This window comes from Gadus chalcogrammus, chromosome 9 (genome assembly GCF_026213295.1).
Source record: "Gadus chalcogrammus isolate NIFS_2021 chromosome 9, NIFS_Gcha_1.0, whole genome shotgun sequence".
NCBI classification, from domain to species: domain Eukaryota; kingdom Metazoa; phylum Chordata; class Actinopteri; order Gadiformes; family Gadidae; genus Gadus; species Gadus chalcogrammus.
Genome location: NC_079420.1, coordinates 619,664 through 634,841, shown reverse-complemented (window position 1 = coordinate 634,841; position 15,178 = coordinate 619,664).

Genomic DNA, 15,178 nt, shown 5'->3' with positions numbered 1-15,178 from the left:
CCCAGGGGGCCGTTCTCACCGTAACACCAGAGCTCCAAAAACATGAGACCGTCGGCATGGATACAGTATGTCATTTCCTGTCCTGTTTCCACCCCCCCGAGCGCCTTGTGGCACAAAGAGAAGCAGAGGGCCACGGAAAGATTTACCCGTGTGTACTACACTCAGTGACGACTCGTTAGCAAGGCCGCATTCCTCTGACGAACTGAGGAAATCCCTGTTTCCTCTCCCCCCGCCGCCCTCCCCGTGGTAATACACGGCCTGGGACGGCCGAACCACGCGGCTGGCAGGGGAGTCCTCAGATGGTGGGCGATATGGCCCTCTTTCACGACGTGTGTGTGTGTGTGTGTGTGTGTGTGTGTGTGTGTGTGTGTGTGTGTGTGTGTGTGTGTGTGTGTGTGTGTGTGTGTGTGTGTGTGTGTGTGTGTGTGTGTGTGTGTGTGTGTGTGTGTTATGGAATGATAGGGTTTTCCCGGTCAGGCCCCCTGACAAACACACTTCTATTTCCAGTGGAATTCCCTCTCATGTGGTCCACAGTGCTCCGTCTCTGAGCCCTTCCTGCCGCCTCGCTCTTCCTGCTTGATGTTCGACCACAGCGGGCTCAGGTCTCACGACCGGCCGCTCTCACCCAATAGAAGTACCCCTCTTTGTACGCTTACTTAGTCAATCAAGGCAGATTGACTAACAGCATAGACATGTTGGCCATGATGTGACAACTATATGCATAATCTGTACTACATTTTTGTATGTGCATGAATGGATTTCTAAACTGGGTGAGATCTATTGGCGAGGAAGTCTATAATGAAGGAAAAGGTTGTTATCCGTGTCAGATTGCAATTAACTTTTAAAGACATTCAGTCCCAAGAAAATCACGAGACTGTAAACGAGTCGGGCTTGAAATTATCAGATGACATCTTGAACAGTTTGAATACCGAATGAATAAGGTATAAGGCTCTCTGAACACGCATGGAGGATTTGAATGAAAACAACCGTCTAGTTCAATGCCTTTGGCTTTGCATTTACTCTGCATGGCTGTAGGCCAGGCTGGCAGACTGAGACGTGGCACTATTATGGCAGCCCCAGGGGTCAGTTTGCCTCTCCAACCACTGCATCATTATTGTAGTCTGTCTACTTCAAGGCTCATACCATCAGACAAAGTAGTCTTTATTGAATATCCATAAACCTCCCTCAACCAATTGAACAACTTTTATGGCATGACTGGAATCTTTAGGTGTGTGTGTGTGTGTGTGTGTGTGTGTGTGTGTGTGTGTGTGTGTGTGTGTGTGTGTGTGTGTGTGTGTGTGTGTGTGTGTGTGTGTGTGTGTGTGTGTGTGTGTGTGTTTATCCTGGAGCCCACACCAGATAATCTTCCAGAACCACTGTGGAGGAAGAGACCCAGTCACCACTTACTTATGTGACCACCATAACCGCGGCAGTCATGGCAACCGGCAGCTGTCACGGCAGCTGTCATGACAACTGGCAGATGTCCTGGCAACATAGTTTACTCCCATAGCAACCCACTGCCAACAGCTTTTCAACATGAAAGAGAGACTGTAAGAAAGAAAGTAAAACAATTTCACAGGTGTGTAGCAGTGAAGGTACAGACTAGCTGTACTCTGTGGTTTATTACAAGTTTAGCCTCTGTGCGTGTGCTTGATTGTCTGTGCATGTTTGCGTCTGTTTGTGTGAAGGATGCCTGTAGATCTCTCCTGATGGGGGGGCAGAATCGTAGCGTAGTCCCCATCAAACCGCTGGCAGATCAGCTATCTACTCAAACTCCCAAGATCCAAAATGGCTGCCTCCGGCGGTCTCACTCAAATGAATGAACATTAACACACCAGAATTCAGGGAGAGAGACAGAGATGGGAGAGAGACGTAGGCATGAATAGAGAGAGCATGAACATAGGGAGCGAGCCGGCCGTTCTGGGCAAGGAGCATTCTGGGTAAGAGAGAAAGGGAACTCTGTTTTGAAAGGGAAGAATGAGTCACCAGATCCAAGCCCGCAAGGAAAGACCCGCTGTCTGCCCACCACCGAGGAGACACGCACAAGGAGTGTGTCTCTTAGTACCTTCAGTGAGACAGTCACCTGGAGAGGTTGATGGAGCGCTCTCTCTCTCTCTCTCTCTCTCTCTCTCTCTCTCTCTCTCTCTCTCTCTCTCTCTCTCTCTCTCTCTCTCTCTCTCTCTCTCTCTCTCTCTCTCTCTCTCTCTCTCTCTCTCTCTCTCTCTCTCTCTCTCTCTCTCTCTCTCTCTCTCTCTCTCTCTCTCTCTCTCTCTCTGACTCAGTGTGTTTGTGTGTGTTTTGTTGTATCCAAGGCGCTGTTCCGTCTCCAAGTTTCCATCCTACGCCTCTGGAGCGGCAATTTCCTGAACCCGGGCCAGGAAAGTGTGCGCTGGCTCTGGCAGAGAGCACTGTGGGAAGGAGGAGGGGGGGGCTAGAGCCATGCTTTATATAGCCCTGCTAACGCTAACCACAAACTGAGCATGTAAAGGAGTAGGGCGTAGGGATGGCGGGGCTGGTTGATGAACAGATGTGATGAAGAGGCATGAGTAGAAGAGAAGACCAAGATAATGTGTGCGTGGATCAGTAGAACTGTAAAGAGTCACGCTAAAAGCAAAAGACTGAGTGATTGAGGCACAGACCATGAGCTACCAGATAAGAAGCGTACTTGATGCAGAATAGAATAACGCTTTGATCCAATGTTGCTCTGAAAACAGATTCAGGTTCTTAAAGAGTTACGGTGAGTCATGCTTACAGGTCAATTAAAAACTTTTCAGACATTCCTTCCCTCGATAAACCTCCCCCTGCTGAAACACCGGGGTCATACGTCACTACAGACACCAACGGTACAAGTGGTGCCACAACAACTTTCACCTTCTGATTACAGTCGATTGCCCTTTTCCATTCATAGGAGACAGCCTTCCACCCAGCAGTGTCCCAGTGAGTGCAACAGGGAGCTGGACCTCCACCACGCACACAACTGTGCTATTTCTCCTAGCATTCTTTTCTACATCCCCTTTTGAATCCATGGTGCTCTCTGGGGGACTAGAAGGGGACACTGCTGGGGCCGCTCCAGACCTTGAGTCGTGGAAAGCAGGGGAAACTAAAGGCTGAACAAGTTAGTATTTTTCCTTGGGAGATGAATGAAAGCCTTACATGACATCACACTGCACCACAGACATATCTGCAGGCCTGCCTCCATTACACAGAACCACCACCACCACCTGCACACTTCAGGCCAGCAGGGAAAGTCCTTGGGAGAAGTTCTCCTAAACGGCCACTAGGGGCTGGGAAGCCAAATGGGATGCCGAAACAACGGTTCCCTTTGGAAGACAATGATACAACACGATACAAAGATGTGCGTTTTTGTCGTACAACAAAGGATGTCTTTCGAGATTTAACCAAAGGTAACGAAAGGGTCAATCAGCGGGGGCAGGTTATTACTATGATTCATACCGGCCCCACTCAGGATGGCAACACTTCCCCGCCCATATTAGGATTGACTCCTGTGGGTTTCAGAAACATGGATGAAGTCCCTCTCTCCTTGCCTGCTTCCACGCCCGGTGGACCGGATCATGAAGGGTCCAGTTAAAGCAGCTGGATTTCTGCCCACTGTTTGGCTGCTCAAAGAAACACAAATGAAGTGCTTCCTGGTTTAATGAGCCCTTGTGATGCTGGTCCTTTGTTTTATGTCACACACACTCACACACACCGTTTTCACATACAAAGTGCTATAGTACACAAGCTCAACATATGCTCTCCCCGGTCCAGGCAGAAGCACAATGAGGTGAACCCTGTATCACTTTGGCATGGTCTTGTTATCTTCTGTTCACCACTTCCTAAGCGACATGCAGAGGAAGGTGTCGGAGAGAGAGGGAGAGAGAGAGGGAGAGGGAGAGAGGGAGGGAGAGGGAGGGAAAGAGAGGGAGAGGGGGGGGAGAGGATTCCAGTCCAATGAGCTCATGCACAGCTTGATCTCTTAAGTATTACGGTAGATAATTGAGCAGTAGTCCAGTAATGTGTAACCGCAAAGTGTAACATAAGATAACCTAAACACATTCAACTAACTGTTTGCTCATTAACTCATCAGGCCATCAGAATTGAGAAGTATTGTCATAGGAAAAAGTAAAGGGTCCACATTGCTGGTTCCTTCTCTGTCGAGACTGAATTGCATCCTTAACATTTGTTTTTGCTGAATGATTTCGCTGAATGATTTGTTTTGACAACCTCTTGGAAATGAGGCAGTTTGTCTCCCGGCCGAAAAAGGTCATGGGTTTGGTCCCAACCTGTTATCTTCGTAAAGGGAGAGGGCTAACGGCTAGCAAGATCTGTATTTTTACTCTACACACACAACTAAAGAGACTATAGTGAAGCATATGCAATTCTTCAATGTTAAATGGCCTAGAATGTGTGACTAACGCATGAAGAATTACTTCCATAAATAGAGCTAAATATTGCATTTAGCTGTTTGTTCCTCTCTTTCAACATTCTTCTCACTTTTTTTGTATAAAAGCCAATGCTGTATGTGTCCTTGTCTTAAATATGAACAGATTATTTAAAAAAGATTAAATGTAAATTCAAAGCCTACTCTATAGGCATTGGGCTCTTACATTGAATGACTGATATTCACTTAACTTGTATGTTGACACACACTCAGAGTTAACACATCATGCAGGGTATGTTGACATGTTTGCTGACAAATGATTCTGTTTCTGGGCTGTTTGACCTATGGCAGGCGATGGAGACATTTCACAGAGATGCACTCCTGGCCGAAAAAAACAAGAACTATTGTACATAACCAGTTTGAGGACGTTTATTTCGGTCTTTCGGCCTCTTTCTCTCTCTTACTGACTCTCTGTCTCTTTCTCACTCTGTCTTTGTCTCTCTGCCTCTGTTTTGGTTTGTCTCTATCGTCTCAAAATAGTCTTCATAAACACAAGCTAATAGCTTGAGTCAATGATACATAATCTGGTAATATGCTTTCCGGTCACAAGTGAGTTTGTTTGCCTGCCCTTTTTAAAGATAGGTAGCAATATATTTCAAAAGCATTTTTTGTTTGTCATTTGTTGAATTTCTCTTTACTTCCTCACACCAGTCATTATATCAAATGCTCTGACTAAAAAAAGAAAACAATCTAATATCTGTGCCTGTGGCAGGCCTGTTATGGTAGGTAGACAGACTGCCTGCAAACGCACTCTATCTGTGCACTCATTGCTCATGACTGGAATCTTCACCACGATGAGGTAGACCTAATGTGAGCATGCTCACAATGTGTTTTGGGGGGAGTGGATTTGGAGAGAGGCCTGAACGAAGTAGTGGGACTTTTTATCTTCCTCTGGTTGGCTTCTCCAAGTTGCCTACCCTAGCTTTAAGTGTTTTACTGATGCCAAATGTTGCTGAAAGCCAAAAAGCTGTTTCATTTTTTACAGAGGATTGGCTTCAGTTGTTCCTACATTTTACACAAATGTACCGGTGTAGCTTTATGAACTTTAACATGATAATTACAAAAGTCTTTCATCATGTAAAATAATGTTTTTTACGTTCACAACCTGAGCATATCGTTACAACTTCCTCCAACCAACAACTGGTGCTGTTCTGCTGATATCAACTGGCAAAGCAAATAGGAATATGCAAAGCCTAGGCTCCATTGTGGGTGTTCTGTGAAAAACGATTCATGCAAAGCATCCCGTATCTTGGAGCAACATCCTGAGGTACGAGGCTGCTTTCTGTTTAGGATCCGTAGTTTGTAGTACCACACAGTCCATATTGTGCGGATGTGTCCTTTCACTCCTCATGACCTTTGGGAGTGACCTAGCCTCCTCTTCTCCAACAAAGCCGAGCTTCATAGCCCAGTGGGGTTCACAAGCATCACAACACATGTTTAATCCGACAGAATGGCCCGTTTGGTTCTAGGAAAAGAAACAACTTGACCTACAACGGCTGTAAATCAGGAAATACCACAAACAGACCCCTTGAAGCGGTATTTGTTTTTGTGCTGAGTTTTAAGTAAACATCTGGTAAAAGCTATTTTTATACAGAAAGAAAGAAAGAACATAAAAAGCTTGGAGCCAAACTCTAAATAGCTTTCATCTAACCTCCTACCTTTCCCCCTCTCCCATCCCTCAACATCTGTCTCCCATCCCTCCCTCATCCCCCCCCCCCCCCGGCTCTCCTCCTGTGGGGAGTAAACGGGCGTGGTGGTGTCTGGCTTCAGTCCTCTCTCTCTCTCTCTGTCTCTGTCTCTGTCTCTGTCTCTGTCTCTGTCTCTGTCTCTCTCTCTCTCTCTCTCTCTCTCTCTCTCTCTCTCTCTCTCTTTCTGTGTCTCTCTGTGTCTCTCTCTCTCTCTCTCTGTCTCTCTCTCTCTCTCTCTCTCTCTCTCTCTCTCTCTCTCTCTCTCTCTCTCTCTCTCTCTCTCTCTCTCTCTCTCTCTCTCTCTCTCTCTCTCTGTGTCTCTCTCTCTCTGTGTCTCTCTCTCGTATACATATTCCAGGACACGCCCGGCGTTCCTGGAATGCTCCTCTTCTCGCCACGTTCTGCCGTAAACAATGCCACTCCCGGAAGCAACCCACGCCCTCACACGCACAAAGACTGGGTTGTTGAAGCTTGGGATGAGGGTGTGCGTGTGTGGTACTTGCACTGTGTTTATACTGTGATCCCTCCGCGGTAATATATCCATAAACCTTGATTATTGAGCGCCCATGTTTGTTTACGACATCGTGTGCGTCAAAGTAAACACTAAAACGCCGGTTTGACCCTTGAGATTTCGTCCAATGATCAAAGGTCAAATGAAACATGCACCTGATGACGTTGTAAGCGGTAGCATTAGGAGGACCCCCAGCAGCCTCATGGTTCCACCTACTGTGAAGCCAAAACAGTAACGAGCAGAGAGCCAGGGGCCGGGCCCGGTCCGACCGTACCCAGAGCACAGATTACAGAGTACCGCTCCCACAAGCCGGGCTCGGGGCTTGTTTTGGGAAGAGGGGAGGAGGAAGGGGTTGTTGACCCTCAAAATATATTTTTAGTCAACCCCAGGGGAGAGAGGAGGAGAGGGAGGGAGGGGGAGAGGGAGGGGGAGAGGGAGGGGGAGAGAGAGAGAGAGAGAGAGAGAGAGAGAGAGAGAGAGAGAGAGAGAGAGAGAGATGTTTCTCCGACCCGGCGGTCGCTTTCCAACATGGCAGCCATTCAGAGTATCGACGGCCCCTCGGTCGCTGGCCGGCAGCGGGGAGATTCTTCCGAGGCACATCGTATCTCCTGTAACAAATGAGACCTGCATTCCTCACAGCGTCCTCACCGTTACCCTGGCAACCGCCGCTGGTTCTCAGCCCTTGGAAGTAGCGGGGCGTGTCTTACCCGAGGTTTGGCCCGGGGAGCGTCTGTGTGTATTTTATCCTCTTGCCATAACACGTTCCCTTGTTATGAGAATCCCGTGCAATCAGTCCGACCTCAGCTCTGGCTCATTCTTTAGCACGTTGATCACATCGGTCTCTTTCACAGCGAAGTGTGGATGGCATCGAGTGGCCTTGGTGTGTGTGTGGGTACGTCGGCCCAGGCAGCCAGGTACCCCGCTCCGTAGGATCGCCCGGAGAGCACAGGGTCATTATTAGAAGCGGAGGTTTCCTCACCCGCTGAAAGGGAATCTTTGTGGCTTTCCGAACGCCTCCCAGCCGCCGAGTGAAAGCATCATTCACCTCGCCGCGCTCCGCCCCCTCTTTGGAAAACTACTGGGGAGGCAGCCATGCCGACATAACATGTTGGCTCACAGCCCCCCCCCTCCCCCCCAGCCCCCCAGCCCCCCAGCCCCTACCCAGTGTGTCATCTGGGGTCACCTCGGCAGCAAGACTCACCCACAAATCAACTGTACTGTTATTACGTTACGCCATTCTCTGGTCCTTTATTTAATCCATTCCCAATGGGCCCTGTAGACCAACCAAAATTATAGTTTTGTTTTATTCTGCCCTACAGCATTCTGCTATTCGTATGTCATCAGCTACAATCATTGAACTCCCAAGCAGTTTGGGAACAGCAACTATAAATCAGTCCAGGGTGGGAATCTCAGAGGCATTTCTGGCTGCATAGTTGAGTTTTTTGCCGAGGCTGTCGAGCGATGTAATTTGTCTCTCTGACAGGAGAGTGATGGAGCTCCATCACGCGCACGTCTTTAACGGGTCCCTCAGCGCGCCTGTGAGCTCCCTACGCTGTGGTCGCGGTTCTGGAGAAGGTGGGGCTGCTAGTGGGAGGATTGGGGGGGGGGACTGACACAGAGGAGACGGGTGTGTCCCACACAACCAAACACTTGAGTCAGCGTGGAGCAGAGGGGCTGGCGGGGGGGTCCCTCCAGGGGGGAGCCCACAGCACTCTGCAGCTCTTCTCCTTCTGCTAAGTATGCTCCGCCATAATTCACATTTGAAGTGGTGATTAAAACTCGTATGAGTGGAGTTAGGGCCCACAGAATGGGTCTCTCGCACACTCATAGATGATGTTTTATGTTAACATGTTAACATGTAATGTGAGTGACATTGCACTATTATTAAATAATGCAGTAGTAAGTCAGTAACTCGAGTTGAGGTCCAATGTGTAATGAAGCAGTAACAACAATAGGGTAATTATCTCTCAAAGTGCTCAATCAGAATCAGTGAACAAACTGGTTTGGAAATCGGCTTATCTGTGCGATTTTTGGAAACAATGTTTGTAATGTAGACGCATTTAGCTAGAGACACCTGTCATTTTACTGCCAAGAAAAACACAAGATATGTGTGTGGGAGGTGTGTGACTGCGTGTCACTGTGTGGGTGTGTGCGTATGTGTGTGTGTAATTGCATTATGGGGAGGATATGAATACAGGTAATGTGACATTTCTGCAATGTCTTATCGAGCTGTGCAATCATTCAGCCAATGTTCCCATAGCATCATGTATTATCATAAAACACATGGTGAGCATGATTAGGAAACACGACAATAATACATAATAATTGAAAGATCATTGTGAGAATCGTAAGACATATTGGATGCATGCTTTGTTGCATGTATTCGTCTCTCAGTGTAAGATGTCTCTCATGCTCTACTGTTATGGCATCTCTCATTAATGCAGTTTACTGGATGAAATATGGCCACCAGGCAAAAGGTTTCTAAAGTGACGGGCTGAGTGGGTACATGCACAACCACAGTGTACACATTATTATACCTTCAGGTCAAGGGTCGTTGAACATGGCAGTGAACTCGTACCCCTTCACATATTTACATTTAGTCTTGTGCTAAAGTCAGGCTGAAAGTATGTTTTGTTAGTTAGTTGGTTATTTCCTTCAAACAACCACATAGTACTATATTAAATTATAAATAAATCATATTTGGTATGATAAAAACATGTAATTATCTCTCAAAAACGATTTCTGTATCTGTATAGCAGGTTTTTTTTATATGTATAGGCTAAGTGCTGTATAGCTTTTATTTTTATATAGCCGTACTATAATGAAAGACTTCTTAAATCATTTACACTCCAAAACGTGGTTTGCTTGTGTTTTTTCATCACTGGAATCAGGCCTACTTGGAAAAAAATATATAACGAAGCTCCAAATACTGATTTAAGCTTCAAATACTAATTTTCCGAACCAGTATTCGAATATTCTAATAATTTCAACACCTGACAATACACTGTAGAGCATATTGTAATGCAGCGTTGAATGGATGAATAGCTTACATAAGGGTACCCAGCACTTTTCAGACCACACTCAAGCTTATGGTTATTGTCCCCACCACTTCTAAAAACAAACTGACGCCACTGCTGGAATGTCTTACGGGAAGCTGCCACCGAATGTTTTCCAGTGTAATTAAAGTCTTTCTCCAGTACCTCACCCTCTCAACGCAGGCCCTACATGACCCAACAGCGGCTCTGCATACCTCCCCTAGCTGTAGCCTGGCGTTCTCGCGTTAGCTGTCCTCACAGCCTCCAGAAACCACTGGACTGGGGGAGAAAGGTAGATAGACGTAGGCTACGGATAAAACCCCTCATCAACAGTGGAGTAGAGCATGGCCCTTCACTCCTAAGAGTGCAAATCCTCTGCCGCCATCCGTGAGAGGTACTTGCACCTCCGGGACGCCAGCCGTGAAATCCCCCCCCCGTCTGTGCGTGACGGGCTCATTACGGAGCTCCGCACATGCTTTGTTTTTTTTGTTTTTTTTGGTCTCTTTCAGCAATCGATCTTCGGGGCTAAACGTCGGCTAAACGCTAGATGTAATAACACCTACCACCGGCCTTTGTGTTCCATGCCCGAGGCGGGTGTTTATCGTTCCACTCGTTAAAAATAAAAAAAGGGTTACAGGTGCCCTCGCTCTCTCTCGCTCGCCCTGTCTCGCTCGCTCTCTCTCGCTCTCTCTCGCTCACCCTGCCTCGCTCGCGGTCTCTGAGCATGAGGTCATACTTTCCATTTTAAGAAGAAGGGTGGTGATGCAATTATTAGTATATCTCTCTTCACAAACGCCAAACCCTGAGAACAGAGGTCTTTTGAAGAGGATGTGGGAAGAAGGGAGAGGGTAGGGCCCTTCTCTTTTTTTTTTACATTCACATAGTTCTCTTTGCTCGCACCTGCTGTTCCTGGAGATACTGTGTCAGCAAAGAGTCAGGGGATTGGAACTAGCAACCTATCGGAGCATAGCCCTCTGATCAGATTCTCAAAACAAGACATTGTGCTGCTCTGAGTCACGCAGTCAACTTGCACTCCCTCTTCCATTGAGACTTAATTCTGTTTGGTCTATGGATGATTGTATTGCATTAATGCATTTCGTGAATTGAGCCACACAATTGAATACTAGAACGGATGGTTATTCAATAAGCACAATTAAAATGATGAATGAGTCATTAATAAATCATGAATAAATCAAGTGATGACCAAGGTCCAGCAGGCCTTGGAGTCCCATGCCTTTTTCAACTGGTAACCATCATGGCTGAAGCTGGTTGACACACCTTCAGCCTTGCTCGTTGCTACTAACTATGTGACCATAAGCATCACTGGGGTTGTTGGATTCTAAAACAGATAACACTAGAGGTGGGGTTACATTAACGGCCATAGCAGGATATTCCTTACTAAAACATTACAGTGTTTGCCTTGTACTTGGACCTCTGCCAGGCGGTGGAGCACAGCCGCTTCCTGTTGTCTGCTATCCAAACACCTGATTACTTCCTGCCAAACAGGACATGACGTCAGCCCGACTGAATCTTAACATCAAGATAAAGAGAGTGGTGCAATCACAGCCAAGACACAATGGCCAATGTTGGACCAGAGATGGCTGACCCCAGAGGTACGTCTGCCTTTAATGAACATGAAGGTCCTGGCAGGTGAAGCCTTCAACACTCATCCTACCGTCACAAAATGCTCCATTTTATGTCCATAACAAACCATAAAGGGGTCCCTTTCAAGGACATTGCTTGTATTAATAATCACATTAAAGCTGTGATCAGGATCAAACGCTGCTGTGTGATTGGCTGCCTGTGATGTTCTATTGACAGAACTGCCCTTAATTTGAGTGGTCCTCTTGGGCTCTCTCAATGTCACAGTGTACTGCGCTGAGTGGCTGCCCCCCCCTCTCAACACACCCGCGCTGTTCCCTGAAGCTCTGCTAACACATTGTTTGCATTGCAAATGATTCATTTGACTGCAGGGCCGTGGGACTGATCCAGGGACTGCTGCTCCTCCCTGCGCTCCGATCAGGCAGGTGAACTCCTCACCCGCTCTCTGAGCGCCTGGATAATAAACACTGCAGGCCTCACAGGCGGCCCGGCCCGCCAAGCACTCAGCAGCCACCCAGCGCTGCCGCCGAGGGCCGCAGAGCCTGCAGGGGGACCTCCGCTGAGCTGGGTGGAGGGGCTGGTGGTTCAGGCCAGCTCTGGAGGCCGTCTGCAGCTCTGTCTCTCTCTCTCCCTCTCTCTCTCTCTCTCTGTCTCTGTCTCTGTCTCTCTCTCTTCCCCCCTCCCCCTCCCTCCCTCCCTCCCCCATACAAGCGAACAGGAAGGAACTCTCTCCCTGTAGCACATCATTCAACAGTATGACGGGAGCCTGCTGTTCCCTGGTCCTCAAGTTATGGTGCCCGGAAGGGGATTGGTGGAGGTGGTGGTGGTGGGGGTGGTGGTGGTGGTTGGGGTGGAGGTGGTGGTGGGGCTTGCGGTGGTGGTGGTGGGGGTGGTGGTGGAAGTGGTGGTGGAGGTGGTGGTGTTGGGGGTTACGGTGGTGGCTGTGGGGGGTGGTGGTTGGGGTGGAGGAGGAGGTGGTGGTGGTGGAGGTGGTGGTGAGGGAGGTGGTGGAGGTGGTGGTGTTGGGGGTTACGGTGGTGGTGGTGTTGGGGGTTACGGTGGTGGTGGTGGTGGTGGTGGTTGGGGTGGTGGAGGTGGTGGTGGTGGAGGAGGTGGTGGTGGTGGGGGTTACGGTGGTGGCTGTGGGGGGTGGTGGTTGGGGTGGTGGTGGTGGTGGTGGTGGTGGTGGAGTTGTTGGTGGTGGAGGAGGTGGTGGTGGTGGTGGAGGTGTTGGAGGAGTGTTGGAGGAGTGTTTAGCTGGGCACACCTGGCCATAATCCTCCCCTGGAAAGAGCTCCCCTGGGACACCACTTCAATGATATGGTGTTTGGACTCAAGTCTCTCGCACACATATTGATGCACAGTATATTTGACTTGGCTTTGATTTAAATTGTATAATGCTGTATAAGTATATTTGTATAATCAAATCTCAGGAGTTCACTTCTCTCCTCATAACCTGCTAGCCTGACATCAAACAGTAGTTAATTCTTCCGGGTACAGCCTAACTTACTGTCCTGTGCCAAGAGGCAGCGTTCATTAGAACTGGACAGAATGTCCCCTGCCTCACGCGGCTGGGATGGCAGAGGTTCAATGAGACAGAGAAAGGCCGGCGGGTTTACCAGTTCAGTGGACTTACCCAAAAGAAAGAAAGATAGTTATTATAGTTATCAAGCAGCCTATAACTAATTTGAGAGCACTGTAAACACAAGGTGCCCAGGGCCAAAACATGAAGGAGGGCTTAATAAAGTAATGGAGTGATTCAATGGTTTTAGTGTGTAATCTTCATTCAACCATTAATAAGATTCAATGCATACAAAATCACATTGCATATAAAAATTTAAAAAACTACTTAGATTCATTTAAATGCTAAGAAAACACAGCTGCATGCCTGAAGCATGTTGCATGATTTAAGACTTAACTATTTATTCAGACAATATTACCGCTGTGTGTGTGTGTGTGTGTGTGTGTGTGTGTGTGTGTGTGTTTGTATCTGTCTGTCTGTCTGTCTCTGTGTGTGTCTGTCTCTGTCTGTCTGTCTGTCTGTCTGTCTGTCTGTCTGTCTGTCTGTCTGTCTGTCTGTCTGTCTGTCTGTCTGTCTGTCTGTCTGTCTGTCTCTGTGTCTGTCTGTGGCTATGTCTGTCTGTCTGTCTGTCTGACTGTCTGTCTGTCTCTGTGTCTGTCTGTCTGTCTGTCTGTCTGTCTGTCTGTCTGTCTGTCTGTCTGTCTGTCTGTCTGTCTGTCTGTCTGTCTCTGTGTCTGTCTGTCTGTCTGTCTGTCTGTCTGTCTGTCTGTCTGTCTGTCTGTCTGTCTGTCTGTCTGTCTGTCTGTCTGTCTGTCTGTCTGTCTGTCTGTCTGTCTGTCTAAAATACAACTATTGGTGACAAACTGCTATCCAGTTTGAATCAAATGAGATTCAGTGAAAGAGAGTAATACTAATCTGGTGCACAGGTGTATCCTCTGTCATCAGGCCCTGGTCTACCTGTAACATGGACATGCAGGACTGGATTTAGAGACAGCAATGACAACACAATCGCATTTCCAGTTTTTGGTTAAGCATGTCTGCACTGGGTGAAAGTAAGAGTAGTTGGAATGTGAAGGCGTGAACAGAACTGATACTGTGGTGTGTTGCCAGCACCCAACCCAGACCGGGTGCTGTTTAATGATGGTATTGGTGTCAGTGAGGTGGATGGCTCATGTGGTTAATCCCTCGTTATCGAGAAATCTTTTTTATTTTATTTTTTTACAAGCAACCCCCTTCTTCAAATAAGCGGGAGGGCATAGGGAAGCTATTTATGCAAGCTAATAAGAATGAAGGTATTCATGATCTATTTTATGTAATCCACTTTCATGTATTTCTGTGTGCATCATCCGCATAAATTGTCATTCTAAGGATCCTCTCATTGGTAGCACCTATCTGGTCAAGGTTGCTTCGTGTTGTTAGGAGTTTGCCCCTGTCCATCTGAGGGCTCAAAACTAGTGCTCCGTAAATAGTCCCCAATACATACATTCTGTATAAGTATTTGTCTTAAAAAGTGTGTGTGTGTGTGTGTGTGTGTGTGTGTGTGTGTGTGTGTGTGTGTGTGTGTGTGTGTGTGTGTGTGTGTGTGTGTGTGTGTGTGTGTGTGTGTGTGTGTGTGTGTGTGTGTGTGTTACCTAACAGATAAGATCATTCTACAAGGGTGTAACAGGAAGTTCCCCCACCACTGCAGGTGGGCTGATATCATTGTTCCCCCTGGAAAACATTGGACATTAAGGAATTTGTTCCCCATTAAGGCGCACAAGAATTCCACAGCCAAGTCGCACATGGAACCTTTGGACAATCTGGAATGTGGCTGCTTGGAGAATTCATTAACCATTAACATGATAGAAGAGTATGCAGGTCACAGGAACTCAAACAATGACCACACACACACACACACGCACACGCACACGTAGACATACACAAAATCAAATGCACACTCCATTGTTGTTGATGACTTTATAGAGTGAGGGTGCTTTCAGGAGCAGATGTCACAGAAATGCAATCTGTCAGGTAAGACAAGATAAGAATGACCTCCCTGGCCATCATGTTGACGTGCTGAAAACGAATGACAAATAATGCTTTGAAATGATTCATACATATACTGTACATATCCTCAATATCCTACAAAGCAAGGCTTGTAAACTAGAATTCATAAACTTTAATATTGTTTGTTAATGCTGTATCTCTTCATATCTGAACTCCCTGTTTTACAGAAACACACATGCATGCCGTTACACACACAAACACATACACACACACACACATGAAATAATACACATACACTAACACACACACATAAAATAAAACACATAAACAAAGACACAGATATAAACAAACAAACAAACACAGACACACACACACACACACACACACACACAC